The sequence below is a fragment of the Podarcis pityusensis genome (genome assembly GCF_964106645.2).
Source record: "Podarcis pityusensis genome assembly, chromosome: 3".
In the NCBI taxonomy this organism is placed as follows: domain Eukaryota; kingdom Metazoa; phylum Chordata; class Lepidosauria; order Squamata; family Lacertidae; genus Podarcis; species Podarcis pityusensis.
Window position 1 is genome coordinate 16733794 of NC_138026.1, and position 19610 is coordinate 16753403.

At 41.4% G+C, this 19610-nt stretch overlaps 1 long non-coding RNA gene across 2 annotated transcripts in view; it reads right to left on the reverse strand.

Moving 5' to 3' along the window:
- The window catches only part of LOC308473695, a 54313-nt gene that overhangs the window by 32080 nt on the left and 2623 nt on the right, over positions 1–19610 (reverse strand). Inside the window, exons 2-5 of one of the 2 annotated variants that reach the window (XR_013984211.1) lie at positions 18246–18342; positions 11341–11425; positions 7974–8082; positions 7172–7545 (exon numbers count right to left, since the gene is read on the reverse strand). This is a non-coding gene — a long non-coding RNA (uncharacterized lncRNA). Of the gene's footprint in view, positions 1–7171; positions 7546–7973; positions 8083–11340; positions 11426–18245; positions 18343–19610 lie in introns of those variants that run through there. The other variant, XR_013984210.1, reaches the window with a different exon arrangement.

Consider the following 19610-nt stretch of genomic DNA (forward strand, 5'->3'; position numbering starts at 1 on the left):
TGATCATCTGAGACACACAGAATTATAGCAGTCCTGGCCCTTACGTTCCGTGACTCCCAACCTCTGGTTGGTGCTGCAGGGATGGGGTTTTCAATTACATCAAAAAGCCTCTGATTCTGCAGCAGGGCCTTCATCTTTACAGACCAAGATGAATAATTGTCATTGGTCAAGGAAGGTGGGCAAGGCAAACCTCCCCCTTTCTTGGCATCCATCTTGAAGCCAAGCCTCCAGCTCACGATGTCAAACAAACTGTGAAATCCAACAGTTGTTTTTTCCTTTCTCACGCAGCAAACTGCAAATTGTTTACGCTCTTTGCACCTGGCAGCTAAACTCAGGCTGCTATTGAAAAGTCCCTTCCAAGAGCTCGTAAACCTTGTAGCCAAAACATTCTCTGGTTTTGTTTCGCTTTCCCAGGCTCAGTGTCCAGCCCCTCTGCCAGTAACTTTCCGTTACTTAGCAACAATGCATTTCAATGGGACAGTTTATCAACCACAAAAATTTGTGGAATGCAGGCCTCTTCTCCCGGAGCTGTATTTTTCCAAAATGCAGCTCCCCGTGAACCAGTGAATTAATCTTCCTGCGTTCACACTTTTAGCCCGAAATGCAGCATACCTTGAACTTTGTTGCTCTGGAAAACACCTCTTCTTTCCACCAGCTGTCTGTGGAGCCTCTGGCATCTTTCAGACGCTTCTCTTCCTCCTTGGAGCAGAGGAGGACAATCCATCAGCCTCTCATGCAGATGTCCGATGAATCGCAACCATCCGAAGGCTGCCACTGTTGGAATTCTGCCTGGGTCAGAGGAATGTGCCACAAGCGTAGGCACCGGCAGATATTCCTGTCGACCTCCCCGCGTCTCCCAACCTCTGCTGATAAGCAGGCGAGGTCCGGCGATTCTTCTCAGATGTATGAGAGGAACACACCGTTCTTCCTCTCTCCCCTTTGGTGTCCCCAGGGAGGGGAAAGAAGCAGACAGAAAACTATTTACATCATTTATTTCTGCCTCTTACATCAGTACAGAGAATCATGTCTGCACTCGACAACAGCAAGAGAAAACTCCTCCCAAGTACATCCAGTACGGGTCATATGACACACACACACTGAGCTAACATCCGGTGCTCAGTACAGAATGGACTGCCCCTTTGTTTCCATGGCAACAGTCACAAACATCCTGTCTGGCTTTCCAGCCACAAGCAGCTGGCTGAGCTGCTGGAGCCTTTGCTTGCTGCAGCATTGGTGCTTTATGGTAACATCTACGCACCTAATGGAAATAAAAATGTCTTTTACCAAAAATTGGAAGAACTTTTATTGGAATATGTGGATCAAAAGATAATTCTGATGGGAGATATGAACGGGGTAGTTTCGATAGAAATGGACAGATTGAGAGATGGTGGAACAAAAGAAGGTAAACTACCCAAATCATTCTTTGAACTGGTCAGAAATTGTAATTTAATGGACATCTGGAGGCTAAGATTTCCATTGGAAAGACAATTCACCTTCTATTCGGAACCTAACCAATCAATGTCGAGAATTGATCAAATCTGGATATCAGGGGAGCTAACACCAAGAGTTCACCAAGTAGAAATTGAACCAAGAGTAATCTCAGATCATAGCCCAATTAGATTAGAAATCAAAGGGTATGAAGAAAGAACATTCAGATGGAGATTGAATGATTATTTATTTGATGATCAAAAATTTGCGCAAGGGGCTCAGAAGAAACTGAAAGAATACTTTGCCGACAATTGTAATAAAGGAACAAATATGAATATAGTGTGGGATGCAAGTAAGGCTGTGATGAGGGGATTCTGCATACAACAAAACTCAATTAGAAAGAAGAACAGAGAGAAAGGGAAAAAAGAGATTCTAGAACAAATTATGGATAAGGAACAAAAGTTAATTCAAAAACCTAACAACACAAAAATTAGACAAAGTATTAAGACCTTGCAAACCCAATTTGCAATGCTAATCAATAAAGAGGTGGAACGGAACATTCAAAGACTGAGACAAAAGAACTTCGAATTTGCGAATAAATCAGGAAAATGGCTTGCCTGGCAGATTAAGAAAAGAAAAGAACAAAGCACAATAAATAAAATCATAGTGAAAGAGGAAGAGATCACCAGCAGTAAAGGTATTAGGAAAGGATTTTTGGACTTTTTTAGCCAATTGTACAGGAATAAAGAGAAGAATAATATGAGGAAAATAGAGAGGTATTTAAGAGAGAAAGAGGTACTAAAGATCTCGACAGAAGCAAGAGAGGGGTTAAATACTCCGATAGAGAATGAGGAAATTACGGGGGTCATAGCAGAGTTGAAAAACGGGAAGGCACCAGGACCAGATGGTTTTACAGCAAGGTACTACAAAGAATTGAGATTAGACTTGATAAAACCACTAAAAGAGGTAATGAATAACATCTTAAAAGAAAGAGAGATCCCAGAGACGTGGAAAGAGGCGTATATAACCTTTATCCCCAAAGAAGATGCAGATACAATACAAGTAAAGAATTATAGACCGATTTCCTTATTGAATACGGACTACAAAATTTATGCAGGAATAATGGCAAAGAGACTAAAGAAGGCATTACTGAGTATTATCCATGAAGACCAGGCGGGTTTCCTTCCTGGCAGACAAATGAGAGATAACGTGAGGAACATAATAAACATATTGGAATATCTGTCAGTAAGGATTGAGAGACGAGCAATATTAATGTTTGTAGATGCCGAAAAGGCATTCGACAACATATCATGGGATTTCATGCTGAAAAATTTGGAAAATATGGAGATCGGGGATGATTTTTACAACGGAATAAAGGCCATATACACCGAACAAAGAGCGAAGCTGATAGTGAACAACGTGATAACAGAAGAAATTGAAATATCAAAAGGGATTAGACAGGGCTGCCCGCTCTCACCCCTGCTGTTCATATTGGTCCTAGAAATCCTTATGAATTCAATTAGGAAAAATGAAAGGATAAAAGGGGTGAAGGTAGGCCAAAATGAATACAAAACCAAAGCCTTCGCTGATGATTTGATCATTACGGTGGAAGACCCGATGACCAGCGTAAAGGAAGTGTTAGAGGAAATTGGTAAATTTGGGGAAGTGGCAGGCTTCACATTAAATAGGAAAAAAACTAAAATTCTAACTAAAAATATGGAGCAATCAATGATTGAAGAGTTCCAACAACAAATGGGAATTGAAGTTGTTAAAAAGGTTAAATATCTCGGAATTTGCATTACACCAAAAAATATTGATCTGTACCAGAATAATTATGTTATGATATGGAAAGGAATTAAGAAGGACCTGGAAGGATGGGGAAGGTTAAAACTATCCTTTTGGGGTAGAATAGCAATGATCAAGATGAACGTGCTACCCAAATTACTATTTTTATTTCAGACGATCCCAATATTAAGAGGAGTTAAAATTTTTAAGGAGTGGCAGAGATCGATTTCAAGATATATCTGGCAGGGCAAAAAACCGAGAATTAAATATAAATTGTTAACGGATGCAAAAGAGAGAGGAGGATTTGCCCTGCCAGACTTGAAGTTGTATTATGAGGCATCATGTCTTTGCTGGGTAAGAGATTGGATAAAGCTCAAAAACACGAAATTATTGGACTTAGAGGGATTTGACAATAGGTTCGGGTGGCATGCTTATTTGTGGAAGGAGGGCAAAAAAGGTCATCAATCTTTTGGAAATCATATATTCCGGAAATCGCTAATCGAAGTATGGATCAGATATAAAAATATATTAGAAAGGGGGGTACCACATTGGCTATCCCCTTTAGAGATGATGGGAATTAAGCAACTCAATATGAGAAGTAATTGGGTCACATATGGAGACCTGGTATTTAAAGAAGGGGACAAATGGACAGTTAAACCATATGAACAAGTGAAAGAACATGTACGGGACTGGTTGCACTATTGGCAGATAAGTAATATGTTTAAAAAGGAGGTGAAAGAAAAAGGGTATGAGGAAAAGGATTCGAAGTTCCAAACAGAAATTGTTAATAACGATCATAAAATCATATCAAAAATGTATAAAATCCTACTAGAATGGCATACGATGGATGAGGAGGTGAAAGAGGTAATGATCCACTGGGCCAGAGATCTAGGGTACAGTATAGAGCTGGAAGAGTGGCAAAAGATATGGAATCAAAATCTGAAATTCACAGCATGCATAACACTAAAAGAAAATGCCATGAAGATGGTATATAGATGGCACTTAACACCGGTTAAATTGGCCAAAATGTATAAGATCTGTAATAAATGCTGGAGGTGTAGAGAGAAAGAGGGCACGTTTATGCATATGTGGTGGGAATGCGAGAAAGTGAAGGGCTTCTGGGGAAAAATATATGATGAAGTAAGGAAAATGCTACAATATAGCTTTGTTAAGAAACCAGAGACCTTTCTACTAGGGATAACCAGAAGGGAAATTAAAAGGAAGGATTTCAAACTTTTCCAATATGCAATAACTGCCGCGAGGACGCTGATAGCTCAAAGGTGGAAACAAGAACAAGTACCGACTCTGGACGAATGGAGAAATAAACTAATTGATTATGCGGAACTAGACAAACTAACGGGGAAAATTAGACTTCAAAGAGATCATAAGTTTTTGGAGGATTGGGGAAAATTTAGAGAGTATTTGAAAACTATATGTGAGGAGAATACAACGCTAGTGTGTTTTAAAGAGGCTTTGTGAAAAGTGAGGAATATCGCAAAAATGTAAATAAGGATATAAAGAAATTACTTAAAGGTGATACTATATATTAAGAAATGTGTAAATAGGAGAATTATTATGGATGACTGTCAGAGGAGTGGAGGGAGGTTCAACAAACTAAAATACGTGATGTGGAAAATGGAAAGATGGAAGTTTTTATAGAAAATGTAATAAAAAATATTTGCAAAAAAAAAAACAAAACAAAAAAAAACACGTCCAGCTCCCTCAACCGTTCCTCATAAGACTTGGTTTCCAGACCCTTGGTCATCTTGGTCACCCTCCTCTGCACACGTTCCAGCTTGTCAACATCCTTCTTAAACTGTGGCACTCAGAATGGGACACAGTATTCCACTGGGGGGGGGGTATGAACTACTCCAGCTTCAGAAAAAGAGGGAACATTTTATCACATGTGGTGGGAATGTAAAAAGGTGAAATGCTTCTGGGAGATGATATATAATGAGTTGAAAAAAATGTTGATATATACATTTATAAAGAAACCAGAAGCATTTCTATTGGGCATTGTGGGGAGTGACATAAATAGAAAGGAATGTAAGCTCTTTTTATATGCAATAACAGCAGCAAGAATATTATTGGCCCAAAAATGGAAGCAAGAAGAGTTACCGACGATTGAAGAATGGAGGATGAAGTTAATGGACTATGCAGAATTAGATAAACTAACAGGAAGGATTCAAAATCGGCGAGACCAGAAATTCACGGAAGACTGGAGTAAATTTACGGACTATATGAAAAGTAATTGTGAAGAACAGACGACGTTTGTAGGGTTGCAAGACGTTTTGTGAGGAGTATTATTAGAAGTATTGTAAAAATGGACAAGGGGGAGGATGATTTGTTAAGAGATGTAAAGGCAATATAAAGTTAAGAAATGCATAAGAAGTGGTTAAAACGGTGGATCATCAGAGGTGCTGATGGAAGTCTAAAAAGATTGTGTAAGTGATAAGTTTTGTGGTACATTTTATAATTTATATGTTAAAATTAATAAAAAAATATTATAAAAAAAGAACTACACCAGCTTCAGGATTGGTATTGTCGTGGCCCATCCCCCCTTTTTGTATTTTGTGAGTGTAAGGTGGGCCTTGGGTCCTCCAGACACACCACTTGGCGCCGCCACCACCATCTGCACCTGCAGAGCTTTCCTTGGGCAAATGGGAGGCTCCTCCAGAAATATGGGTGTTATTCCATGGATGGAGTTTCTCTCCACCAGCAGAGGACATGTTCCTGAGCTCCTTACCCCCTCAGCTGGCTTCTGGCTAGCTGTCAGCTTTGAGCCTCCATCCATTGCGGCAAAACCCACAGAGATTCTTGTGGCATATTAAATATGTTTTTTAACGTAAGCATTTGTGAACCAGAGCCCACCTCATCAGAGGCAAGAGACTGTGTGTTTCAAATACCTAAACAGCTGGGCCTTACCCAGTTTCCTCAGAAACCAACCAAAGATAAAATACTAAGCCTGAATTACAATAAAAATTGGGATGCCAAATCTTATTCTGTTTTCTTTTCAGTTTTTGATGGAGAAAGCAGAAAGATAATCTTCCACAAAATGGGCCAATTTCAGAAATATGTTTGCTCGGGCTTTAACTAAAATAGGATTCTATCCTTGGCCTGAGGCACTATCCAGCTCGCTGCAGCTGTCAGAATGAGGAAAGTTGCCTAGGAACCAAAATTAAAATGAAGCACATAGGATTATATATATTTTTAAGCTCAAAGCTTCTATTTTTCACATAGCAAACCTCATCAAGATTTTCTTTAGAGTTGCTGTCATTAGTGGCCAAAAGACAACAGTTGGATGAATCAGTCAGAACCTCATTAGACCCTCTCTTTGATGTAATGGGTAAAATGAATACTAGGGTGGAAAATAAGATGAAAGCGCCACAAATGAAAGCATTAACTAAAGCCTTGGGAGATTGGAATGAACAGAACAGACCCACATGACCTACATTGGTCTATTCCAGAAACATCATTTCATAAATCTGAAGGGAAAAATGTAAATAGCAGAGTCAAGGGATGAGATAAAAAAATTGGGAAACCTCCTGCCAACCTCAATGGGAAGAATGAATGCGACTCTTGTTTTCTTTAGCAAAAGTGCACTGAAAAAATGAAACCCAAGGACGCAGGATTCCCCTACTGAGCCCCATCAGTGGAAGCTCTGAGCAAGGACTACTGCTTACATAGTGGAGCTTTCCTCCCCTCACATGCCCCTTGCAAATGGATCTGGAGAAGATTTGGAGAACCCCCAGAATAATGCATGGAGAGAGGAGAGGGGTGATCATTTCATCTGGCAAGCTGAAATGCTTGTGCAGTTGGAACATCCATCATCGTTCAACACTGAATTCCACCCAGGGCTTTGTTGTTTCTTTAAGCAGAAAATGCAAGTTATACAGGAGTCGCCACCTCATTCAGAAGAGACTCCTGGGGGGGGGGGAGTTATGTACAGTGGTACCTTGGGTTAAGTACTTAATTCGTTCCAGAGGTCTGTTCTTAACCTGAAACTGTTCTTAACCAGAAGCACCACTTTAGCTAATGGGGCCTCCTGCTGCCGCCGCGCTACCAGAGCCCGATTTCTGTTCTCATCCTGAAGCAAAGTTCTTAACCTGAAGTAGTATTTCTGGGTTAGTGGAGTCTGTAACCTGAAGCGTATGTAACCCGAGGTACCATTGTAATAGGTAACTGATTTGTGGAGCTCCTTATTTAATGCACAAATGCCATTTAAGTACATTTTCTATGACTATCCTGCAAAAATCTGTACCTGCTAAACAGCCTCTGTCCTTCTTGACGAAACGCAATGGTTCACATGGCAACTTGTCTTTGTTCAGCACCCTGGACAAGGACATTGTGTTAAAGGTACTCTAGAATCTGCTTTGGGAGATTTGTTTACTGCAAAAGGGTGATTTCAGAGGTCTTTCCACTCAGAATTGTTACCTGAATAGATCTGTTGAGGAATTCCAGCCTACAGTTTCTTTGAACACCTAACTGATTCCATAAAAGGTATGATGTAATTCACCTGCCTTTGTTGTTCTGTAAAGTACCAGGGCAAGTACTTCACAGCTATCTCTCAATGAATATTGCCAACCAGAGGGATAATTCTGCAGCAGTCGATAGAAAGCGCCAACCCAGCCAAGCAGCCCTGCCATCTTAAACAGCTGGTTTTATATGTCATAAAAGGGCAGCAAACTGTTAACTATTTATTTCATTATTGTATTATTATTATTATTATTAAAGGAAAGGAGATTTAAAGGCGATCCTACCTGACTCACGCCTTCAGACACAATATGCAAGTCGAAACAGAGTCATCCTTTGCAATTCACACTCCTCTGAGTTTTGCAATGCCAAGTAATGAGTACAAAAATCTATGTCCTAAAGTGCGTATAAACATGCACATAATAGTGAAAAGAATACAAAAATGCATTTACTGAGAAAAGAAGAAGAAGAAGAGTTTGGATTTGATATCCCGCCTTTCACTCACCTTCAGGAGTCTCAAAGCGGCTAACATTCTCCTTTCCCTTCCTCCCCCACAACAAACACTCTGTGAGGTGAGTGGGGCTGAGAGACTTCAATGAAGTGTGACTGGCCCAAGGTCACCCAGCAGCTGCATGTGGAGGAGCGGAGACGCGAACCCGGTTCCCCAGATTACGAGTCTACCGCTCTTAACCACTACACCACACTACACCACACTACACTGAGGGGAGTTGCTTTGTGCAAATGTGCTTAATAGACAGCGTTGCATACAAAGATATGTAGATTAGGAGAAATCCACTGATGAGTTTTCACCAGGGTTTTTTGTTTTTTTAAAAAAATGCAAACTGATGCAAACATGGAGAACTAAACTTAAGATTGAAAAAATGGGAAACTAAAATTGACAGAATGCACCTTTTTGCATTCAACTCCCATTCAAGTCCTGTAGGTTACCTCGCCGCCACCACCCTTCATGTCCATGTGGATATTATCTATCAATTTTGGATTACATTGCATGCATCCAATGAAATAATAATAATAATAATAATAATAATAATAATTTTATTTATACCCCGCCCTCCCCAGCCAAGGCCGGGCTCAGAGCAGCTTACAAGCAATAATAAAAACAAGTTAAATGATTACAACTTAAAAACAAAATTAAAATACAACATTAAAATACTGAAACATTAAAATATTAAAATGTAGCCTCATCACAGGAGGATGAAATACATTCTTGTCCATGAAAGCTTATGTCATAATACATTTTTAAAATGCCACAAGGCCCTTTCTTGCTTTGGCTGCCACTACCGTTCTGGAAATTATAACAAAATATACATAAACCACTGACATGGATGCAAGCTAGGCACTTCAAGCCCTCAATAATTATATGATAAATGTCTGATTTTGAAAACATGTGCTTGCCATGGAAGTTCTTTGGTGCATGAATATATCTGAAGGTTATATTCAAACCTGTTATCGCATTAATCATAAATAATCAGCGTCCAATTAAAATGGCGTTTTCGTTAAGGGGGAAAGAAGGCTAAATGGCCTGGAGTATGATAGACGCAGAGTATCGCAGTTTCAAAAGGCATCTGTATGACAGCCAGATTATTAACATTCCTTGGAGGCACAGCTGATATGCAAGGACCAGAGCAGATGCCATTTGCACAGGGGCAAAGCAGACACACATCTGGGTCTGGAGCCTCTAGCAAAACGATAGAATAAGGAGTTAACGCAGCTTTTTGCCACTCCACTGTCTCCAGCCTTTGCCATTTATGCTGCAAAGCAGGATTACATGGGTGATGCCAAAAGTACAATGCAGCTAGGAATGTATTAATATTGGGAGTCATTTTGGACTCACAGCTGTTCATGGAGGCACTGGTCAATTCTGTATCCAGGGCAGCTCTCTACCAGCTCCACCTGGTACGCAGGCTGAGACCCTACCTGCCCGCGAACTGTCTCGCCAGAGTGGTGCATGCTCTAGTTATCTCCCGCTTGGACTACTGCAATGCGCTCTACGTGGGGCTACCTTTGAAGGTGACCCGGAAACTACAACTAATCCAGAATGCGGCAGCTAGACTGGTGACTGGGGGCGGCCGCCAAGACCACATAACACCAGTCTTGAAAGACCTACATTGGCTCCCAGTACGTTTCTGAGCACAATTCAAAGTGTTGGTGTTGACCTTTAAAGTCCTAAATGGCCTCGGCCCAGTATACCTGAAGGAGCGTCTCCACCCCCATCGTTCTGCCCGGACGCTGAGGTCCAACGCCGAGGACCTTCTGGTGGTTTCCTCATTGCGAGAAGCAAAGCTACAGGGAACCAGGCAGAGGGCCTTCTTGGTAGTGGCGCACGCCCTGTGGAACGCCCTCCCACCAGATGTCAAAGAGATAAACAACTACTTGACATTCAGAAGACATCTTAAGGCAGCCCTGTTTAGGGAAGCTTTTAATGTGTGACATTAGTGTATTTTTGGTCTTTGTGGAAGCCGCCCAGAGTGGCTGGGGAAACCCAGCCAGATGGGCGGGGTACAAATAATAAATTATTATTATTATTATTATTATTATTATTATTATTATTATTATTATAACAATATGTTCAAATTCTTGTTTTGACTGGATTTGTAAGCTTGCATTTAACAGAGCAGATATACTCTAGCTCTGGCTATTGCCTGTTTCTTCTTAAACAGAGGAAATCAGTTGGTTCCAGGTCTTTAACACCAAAGTAGCCCCCAAACTCCTATGGGTCATTCCGTTATGGATTGGTGCAGTTGACCAACCGCTGGAACGCATCCGGTCCAAATTTATGCGCAAAATTCTGGGGCTGCCAAATTCTATGCCATATGCAGCCATGTGAACGGAAACTGGACAAAGGCTGCTGGGAACCAAAGCGTGGCTCACCTCTTTAAGATTCTGTCTCCGCCTACATTTCATGTCCGATCCGTCTTCTTTGACTTTCCACATGCTGGCAGAATCCCACCACTCCAAACAGCTAGCTTGCATTGAGAGCAAAATCAGAACCTATGGCCTATCACTCAAGTCGCTGCTTATGCTCCCACAGTTGGAAGCATTCCAGACAATCAAGTGCAGAATCCTAGAGATTGAATTCCAAACCCTTTGCAGTGCTGCCAATAAAACCTTTCCCATTTGGGCTGGAAATTCCACTCTCGTTTGGCTAGGACACTCCATATTTACACCAGCTTTACGATCCCCACCTACGCAGAGCTCTTTGCCTCGCAACATTTAATGTCTTACCGTCTGCAGTTTTGCAAGGTAGATTAGAAAACAGATTAGCAACTAGTTTGGGATGTGGGTGGCACTTTGGTCTAAACCACTGAGCCTCTTGGGCTTGCCGATCAGAAGGTCGGCGGTTTGAATCCCCATGACGGAGTGAGCTCCCGTTGCTCCTGCCAATCTAGCAGTTTGAAAGCACGCCAGTGCAAGTAGATAAATAGGTACGACTGTGGAGGGAAGGTTTCCGTGCGCTCTTGTTTCCGTCACAGTGTTCCATTGCACCAGAAGTGGTTTAGTCATGTTGGCCACATGACCTGGAAAGCTGTCTGTGGACAAACGTCGGCTCCCTCAGCCTGGAAGCAAGATGAGCGCCACAACCCCATTGTCGCCTGTGACTGGACTTAACCATCCAGGGTGCTTTACCTTTACCTTTTAGTAACGTGTTCTCCTCACATCAGCAGGAAATCTTAATGCTTGGACCACGGAAGGAAGTGCATGTGTGGAGATCAGAGACCTTTAAAAAAAGAGAGAGAGAGAGTTACTGTCTGACTCAGACATATTGCTACAATTCTTCAGCCCCAAGCTGGAGGGAGAAAATATCTCCGCGAGAAAATATTTCGTCTAGAGAAGAAATTGCAAGCCAGCTTTTCCTCAGGCTAGGCTCCTTCCTAGACTTCCCGCTACTGGAGAATTTCTGTCTCTGAATAGTCTAGTCTGTGATCCTGGAGGCTGATTATCACACCTGCCAAGCTGAATCAGCATGAAATGCAGCGTATTTTCCAGCAGGGAGCCAGCATCTGCTAAAAGTAAGCCAGCCATGCTGGCTGTTATGTAAGGAAAAGGTGAGCTTCCTGGAAATGGTCAGTGTGAACAACACTGTATAACCACCATCATATTAATAGGTTGGTGGAGTGACACATAACAGCTGTATAGAGGAATCATGTAAGAAAGGTGGACTGTTTCTTGTGGTTCTCTCTAACGTCATCAGGGGCAGCAAAAGTGTGTGAAGGAATGGCAATACCTTAGCTTTAAAAAAAATGGCTGAACAATTCTACTTATTGCAGCCCTTCAGTGGATGAGTGCACAGAGTATAGGCTTTGGTGAAGAAGGTTTTCTTGGGTAAAATACAGAGCAGGCATCCCCAAACTCGGCCCTCCAGATGTTTTGGGACTACAACTCCCATCATCCCTAGCTGACAGGGCCAGTGGTCAGGGATGATGGGAATTGTAGTCCCAAAACATCTGGAGTTGGGGGGTGCCTGATACAGAGGAATGAAGAAAGATATGGAGGGGAAGAATGAATTGATTTGGGAGCATTTCCAAATGAACATGAGGAGAGAGATATTTTTCAGGGAGAACCACTACAGAACCCACGAGTGAAGGCAGATGTCAAAATTTTAAGTGTTGTGGAAGTACTCCGAATGCACATTCATTGCCTCTAAATACGCAATCCAGAAACTGAAAGCACTTGGGGTACGAACTACAGTGATTGATTTTTTAAATTATTTTTCAGTGAAATTTGCTTACAAGGACTAATCCATTTGCCTACAGGTGCAGCGCAGAAGAATTTCTAAATGCAAGCATCCCAGGCCTACTCAGGAACTGCCAGAGCTGATACACCTCAGCAGATTCTACAAGGGCTGACACCTGTCCTAATACTGCCCCCCCTACAAATTCTCCCTTATGCTGCCACTGGTTCTGACCCACCCCAGTAAGGCATGCAGCTGCCAGCCACCACTGATATCCCTACCCCACCCTCAGATGTGGTGTATCTCAAACGGTGAGCTGGGGACCACTACCAGTGATCCTCAACACACACTTGCAGAAAAGCTTGGTTCAGCTGGAACTCTGCATGTGCCCCCAAGACCGTGTGTGTGATTTGCCTTTGCTCCGAGCCATGAGAGAGTTTTCTTGCCATGTCCGGGGGAAGACCCTAGTGTGCGTGGCGGTGACAATCCCAGCACATCCCTGGTGGCTAATTAATTTCAGAACCCGACGCCATCTCAAAATACAAGTAACAGCCTTAAATAGGCAGATGACCGCTCATTAGGAACAAATGATTATCCGCTGACAAGCATGCCCCACCGTAATTAAATATCCTTTTTCATTTCTCAAGAAAGGGAAGTTCATTCCCTGTCAGCCTGGATGCGACCACGTTGCCGCTAGATTGTGTTAATTAGGTCAGGTATTTCTTTGCATTTCTGAGAACTTCTAAAGATAATCTTTTTTTCCAGCAAAAGGCAAGAGTACCCAGCTAGAAATAGATTGAATAAATGGGCTGCCCATGTGGCCAGGCCCTGTGGCATGACAGTTAATTAAGTCAACTCTGCAAGGCCAGGAATTATCCATCCATGGCTTTTGTTATGAAATGTTACTTAGGTACAAGCCAGGATCCTTTGTGGCGAGGCTCATGTCACATTCAAGGTGAGGCAGTAAGATACATTTCAGTGCATAATGCATCCCGCACAGCCAGACCTCCTCAGCACTCTGCTCAGCCTCAGGAACCCATCAGCGCAGGGAAAAAGAAAAAACATTATAGGCACATGACCTGCCGTGAAAATTGTTCTCAATATTGATCCAGAGTAGATTCCAATGTATAGTTAGCAGAGTAAAAACTTAAACACGTTGCAGGATTCCCAAAAAAATAGACCAGTGGCAATTGTATTTCATCCAGCAGAGTTTTACTGCTGCTGAAGGAAAATGAGCTTAATGGTCACAAATCCAATACATTCAGGATTGGCACTGTCCATAAGAAATCCAGTTGCAGCAGACTTAACTTAAACTTACAATAACTGATAATAAGTCTAAACCTTAACATTATAGCATACTATGTACAGAACACCACACCGGAAGGGAGATAGAAACAGAAAGTGAAACCCGGGCTCCTTCTGGGTTCAGCATGACCTTGACAGAAAGAGATAACAGAACCAGTTTAAACCAGCGGTACTCAGCTTCTCTGAAGGAATAACCCAAACATCATGAAGCCTTCTGCTTGCTTCTTTCATACAGAGAAGCTTCCAGAAGCCTCTTGAATTAAGTAGAATAGGAAAGATCTCTACACATCAGATCAATACTTTCTATAGTAAGAAATGCAAACTGACAGTTCAGCCTAGGTGGCATATAAATTATTATTATTATTATTATTATTATTATTATTATTATTGTCAGATGCATGACATTACATTGTGAGACATAAAACATGGAGATTGCCTGCCACCAATTGCAGCCAAACAGCCACTCAATTCCCATTCCACTATAGTGAAGACAACAGGGCTGGATCTACACTGATCTGTAAAAACGCTATTAAAGACTATTTTAAAAAGGTTATATAGCTCTCAATGCAATTTCCCATTGTCAAGAGATTGCTGCTCTGCATTGCCCTCTGGTTTCACATTTTTATAATGCATTTTTAACGTTATAACCAACCAGGTTTGCCTATCCATCAGGAGTGGGGTCCCACCAGTGGTGGCAGGTGACCAGACCAATAGCAATGCCAGAGTGGTAGCAGAGATCACCCAGTGTTTGGGTAACAGCCGGGATAGCTTGAGACGGTAGAGCACAAGACTCTTCGTCTTAGGGACGTGGGTTTAAGCCCCACCTTGGGCAAAAGATTCCTGCATTGCAGGGGGTTGGACTACATGACCCTTGTGGTCCCTTCCAACTTTACAATCCTGTGATTCTGTGATTGGTAGCACTAAGCCAAGGACCCACTGAACCCTGGCACCAGATCAATTGCAGCCCACAAAACTGTATTTCAGGATTATTATTTTTGTTGAGTGTTCTAGTCACAGATTTCCCACATAATGTGTCATTTGAGCTTGAGATCAAGAAGCAGTTATGAGGGTGGGGAACAATTGGTGTATTTATTTGCAGGGAGAAGGGTTTCTGTTATTTCTCCTCACTTACCCAATTTTCAGGCTGTTTGTGGTGTTTTTGCTAAAGAGATCAAGGTGGGTAGGGTGTGTTGAATTTTTCAGTTTTCAAATTCCCCAAATGAGGGGTGCTAAAAAGTTGTAACATGACTTGGGAATACAAAATATATTTTGGTTAAATTAATATAATTTAGTTTTGCTTGGTAAGTAAAATGTTTGTAAAATTGCATAAAAACGATTGCCAGCTATTTGCAGTTACATTATTTTTCTATTTATTTAGCACTACCTGATATTTTCAGAAGGTAACATTAAAATTCTTTGGTTTTCCAAAAGCAGTTTATATGCTTCTTCATCAAATGTAGACCTGCCAAGCTAAATGTTGTCCCATCCCCCCCAAAAAGAATTGTAGATTTGAATTCCTCGCACCCAAAAAATGTACTTTTATGGCCCCTCAATGAAGAAATGTGCAAAAGAATAAGTTTCACCCCACTAAAATAGCATGCCCTAGTGGGAGGTGGTTGGAGAATGAAAGTGAACTGTGAAGACACTTTCTGAGAACAAATATATATATCCTCAAGAGCTCTGTTTCATAATGAATCCAAGGAAGAGAAAGCTAACAAGCAATGACATTCCTTGGGGTAGTTGTGGGGATTGGTTGATGGAGCAGTGTTTCATTCATATTAATGGACCAGCCTTCTCTGGATAAATACCAAATACCAGATAGTACAGTGGTACCTTGTCAGTAGCTCATCCTACACTCGAGTAGGACCCTCGCAGAGACAAATGCCCGACTGGCATGTTCTCTCCCTCCTGGTCGTTCGTTCGGGAGCTTCAAAAGCTTTCTTCAGCCCGAACATCATAGCGACCGATGCCAACAGACATCGGCACACTTAGGGATCCACAGAGTCTGTGCAGTTCGTGTGACAGACCTCAGCAACTCAGCATTTTGGCTAATCTACTTTATTTACATATAAACATACACGGAGCACTGCAACATGGCTCCCTCTCTCTCTACAGCAAGAGAACAGCAGACAACAAAGAGGAAAAGAACAAAGAACAATAGTCCCACTTCACAGAACACAGTAACAAAAACATCCTGTCTCCGTCACTTCCCACTTTGTGGAGTCAAAACATACACCATCATGTGATAGACAAAAATCCCATGACTGCAATCATGGAGCAGGAATTCTAACATACCTCGGGTTATGAACAGTCCTGCTTACGGATGCTTCGGGTTACGAACGCCACAAACCCGGAAGTAGGTGTCCCAGGTTGCGAACGTTGCCCTGGGATATGAACGCAATCCGCTTCCGGGGCCGTGGGAGGCCTATGTAGGGAATGCGTGCCTCGGGTTAAGAACGGACTTCCGGAACAAATTAAGTTCATAACCCGAGGTACCACTGTAAACTGGATCTATCCAGAACTATAATCTCCCTTGTTGGCCTCAATCTACCCAAAGATAAGTCCCATTAATTTCAATAGATGAAAGTTAAGACTGATATTAACAGGAAGTGGTGAATATGATGTGGGTTGTGGGGTTTTTTTTCATTCGATATGTCTAAATAAGCACATGTATAACAAAGCAAATTGCAGGGCGCTATTAGGGTATCATCCGTACACAGTAAGCATTATGACGCACTCTTGGCTTTGAATAATCTAACTTCACAGTTCAGTTCCACTTGGTTAGGCAAATTAAAATATGTATGAGTAAATAGCTTTGTGGTTTGTGAATAATGCAGGAACAGTGAGACAAAAGCAGTTTCAAGACCTCTACCAAATGCCACTTGGGATGTAAACCAAAGGACAATGTAGTCAATGGAGTGTCTCTCTTGAGTTCAGGGGGAGCTGGCCTGCACTTCTTCATGTTTTACATAAAGGTTGATTACTCAGGCTTTGGGCAAGATTAGTAGGGATGAACTGGAGAGTTTTGCCATTTAATTAAACATCTTCACCCTCAATGCATTTGTTGTTCATTACGCTGTGAAATTGCTTTTCTAGTGGCTTGATATATTTTTGATCTTCTAACGTGACAAGTTGTTTGTTCAAAGCATCTGTAATTCCAGTGGAGGCTAGTATTTGCTCTCTATCCTTTATGCATTTTTTTTCCAAACACTTGCTTTCTCATCTACTGTTAATTTGTAATTTTCATTATATCCCATAGCTAAAACGTAGTCCTCCACCTTCAGGGAACATATTTAACATCGTTTGATTCATACATAACATTATTCAAGAGGCCCAGCTTATAACATTATTCATGAGTTGAATATTTTCAACTTTTATCCTCCTTCAAATTAGCCCAGGGAGGTATAATAATCTAAATAAATTTCTTACAGTTGTATTCTTCTCTTCTTCCAAGGAGCTCACAACTGTGTACAGACAATCCCCTTAATTCTCAAAACAATCCTGTGATGTATGCTAGCCTAAGAATTGGTCAGTTAACCAAAAGTTCTTAAGTGAAATTCACAGCTAGGTAGAGAACTTACCCTCCCTGGTCCTAGTCTTTCACTTTAAGTCACACCACACATATGAGTAAGGCTAAAGCAGAGGTTTCCAACATGGTGCCCATCTAGTATTGTAGGCTACAACTCCCTCTCAGCATGGCCAATTTTCCAGGATTGATGGGAATTGTAGTCAAGCAAATTCTTGAAGACATCACATTGGGCTTCATGCTTTAATCGGTAGGCTGGTCAACTGGCTGTCTGGCCTGAACCCTAAAGTTGGAAGGGGCTCTCCCAAACTTTGACTCAGAGATGCCCACTTTCCTTGGCTATTTCCACCATCGTAGTCCTTTGTAGCTGTTCCTCCCTGAGCTACTGTTTTTCAGCTACCTTTTTCCCCTTAATGTGCACGTTGTTTTATATAAGCATCCGTTTCAAACCAGTGCTATGTATTCCGAGATGGAAACATTGGTGGCCTAGTTGGACCTTTGAGGAACACAGTTCCACTTCCAAGGCATGTAGCAGAATATGGCCTTAATGGTGCAGGAGATAGGGCAATGGAGCCTTGCTCTGGGACAGGAAGACAGACACACAGCCGTACCCTGAACACTGATGTAATGTATCATACACAACATGCACCAAACTACATGAGGTATAGCTATTTTACCTTAGTGTCTGACATTCTGTGTATCAAGGAATGCTATTTTCACAGTGCTACTGGTTATGGGTCAATGAGAAAACACGATTATCCTCCTTTCCTCACTTAAACTTCATTCAAACAGATTGATTATGCTTCTAATATGCAATTACCATGCTTTTGCTTTAAAGGCTAGCACTACAAGCTTACAATTACCGCTCTGCACTGATAAAAAATACCTAGCTGGAAAAGGCTTATTGATTTGCTTCTGGATTGTTAAACCAGCTCTTCAAATCTTTCAATGGGATCCTCCAAAAGGATCCTCCAAAAGAAATTAAAAGGGATCATACAGCCTAACCCCTTCCGCCACCCGCCCCCGGCAACTCACAATATGTTCTTTCCTGCTGGTGAGCAGCTGTATTGTGATTCTCTCCATACACTGACAAATTCCCATTTATTTCACTGAAATTCCACTGGCCAAAAACCTAGTATAGTAGATAAGAGAATAAAGCTTATCACTGATTGCTTCTGAACAGAAAAGCAGAGAACTTTTGAAAGGTGCATTACACACGTCATCCAAGAAGTTCTACCATGAACAACTTGGCTTTTAGAAGAAGCTTCCTGATGTTTATTATTATTATTTATTAAATTTGTACACCACCCTTCATCCATGCATCTCAGGACATTTCATAACATAAATATACAAGATAAAAATACAAAATACATAATAAAAGCAAAACAAACCAGTAACCCCCTTCACCCACACCCATCCCCACAAACAAATTTAAGACGATATAGGATGTTAGTCAGCCAAAGGCCTAGTTGAAGAGGAAAGTTTTTGTCTGGCCCCTAAAGGTGAATAATGAAGGCACCAGGACAGTCATTAATTATGATTTAGTAAGATTGTGGCAAGTGCATTATAATAATTATAATTGCTTCATAGTGATCCCTCTTACTGTTCTGGCTTCTGGGATAGCTGTGCAGCCTGCATTCGCTCCATAAGACGCACACACATTTCCCCTTAATTTTTAGGAGGGAAAAAGTGAGTCTTATAGAGCAAAAAATACGGTAATTTCCTCTTCCTTTGCTACCTGAATTCTCAAGCATCCTTAATTTGGGATGCAAGGTTAAGTACAGAACTGATCTTGTTGTCTCACATGCGGAAGTGTATTCTCCTGGGGACTTGCCAGCCATGCCCTGAATCTAAGAATGGGTGCATATAATATAGCTGCCACCAAGAGAATGCTACTTCAGATTTTCCTTTTTTAAATGTAGTGGCATAGAGAGAGAAATGATCTATTCATGAAAGAGTTGGCTTTGTTCACCAATACTAAGGCATCAGGATGTAGAAAGTCACAACTAAACACTACCTGCTAATGGGTTTGTGCTTATGTTAAGGAGAGCAAACTTGAAGTTTGCTTTGCAGAAGTAAATGTGAATGTCAAGGGTTTTTTTAAATTCAATATATCCCCAAATGAAAAGCTTTGATGAGTCAAACTCTATCAGTGCCAGGAAGATAAAGGAAATTGAATGCATGACCCGCTTTTTTAAATAGAAAAACTATTCTGTTTTATTTTTTTGTTTGATTGAAGATACATCTTGCAACTCGCCATGTTGTATGTTACTGTTCTGACATCAGGGCAAGATAACAATTAAAACAAAACCAGAGATCATGATCCAATCCACAATTTTGCGCTCTTAAATCTCACTGAAATCAATGTGGATTTAAAGGGCTCGGAGCTCTCTGATGGAT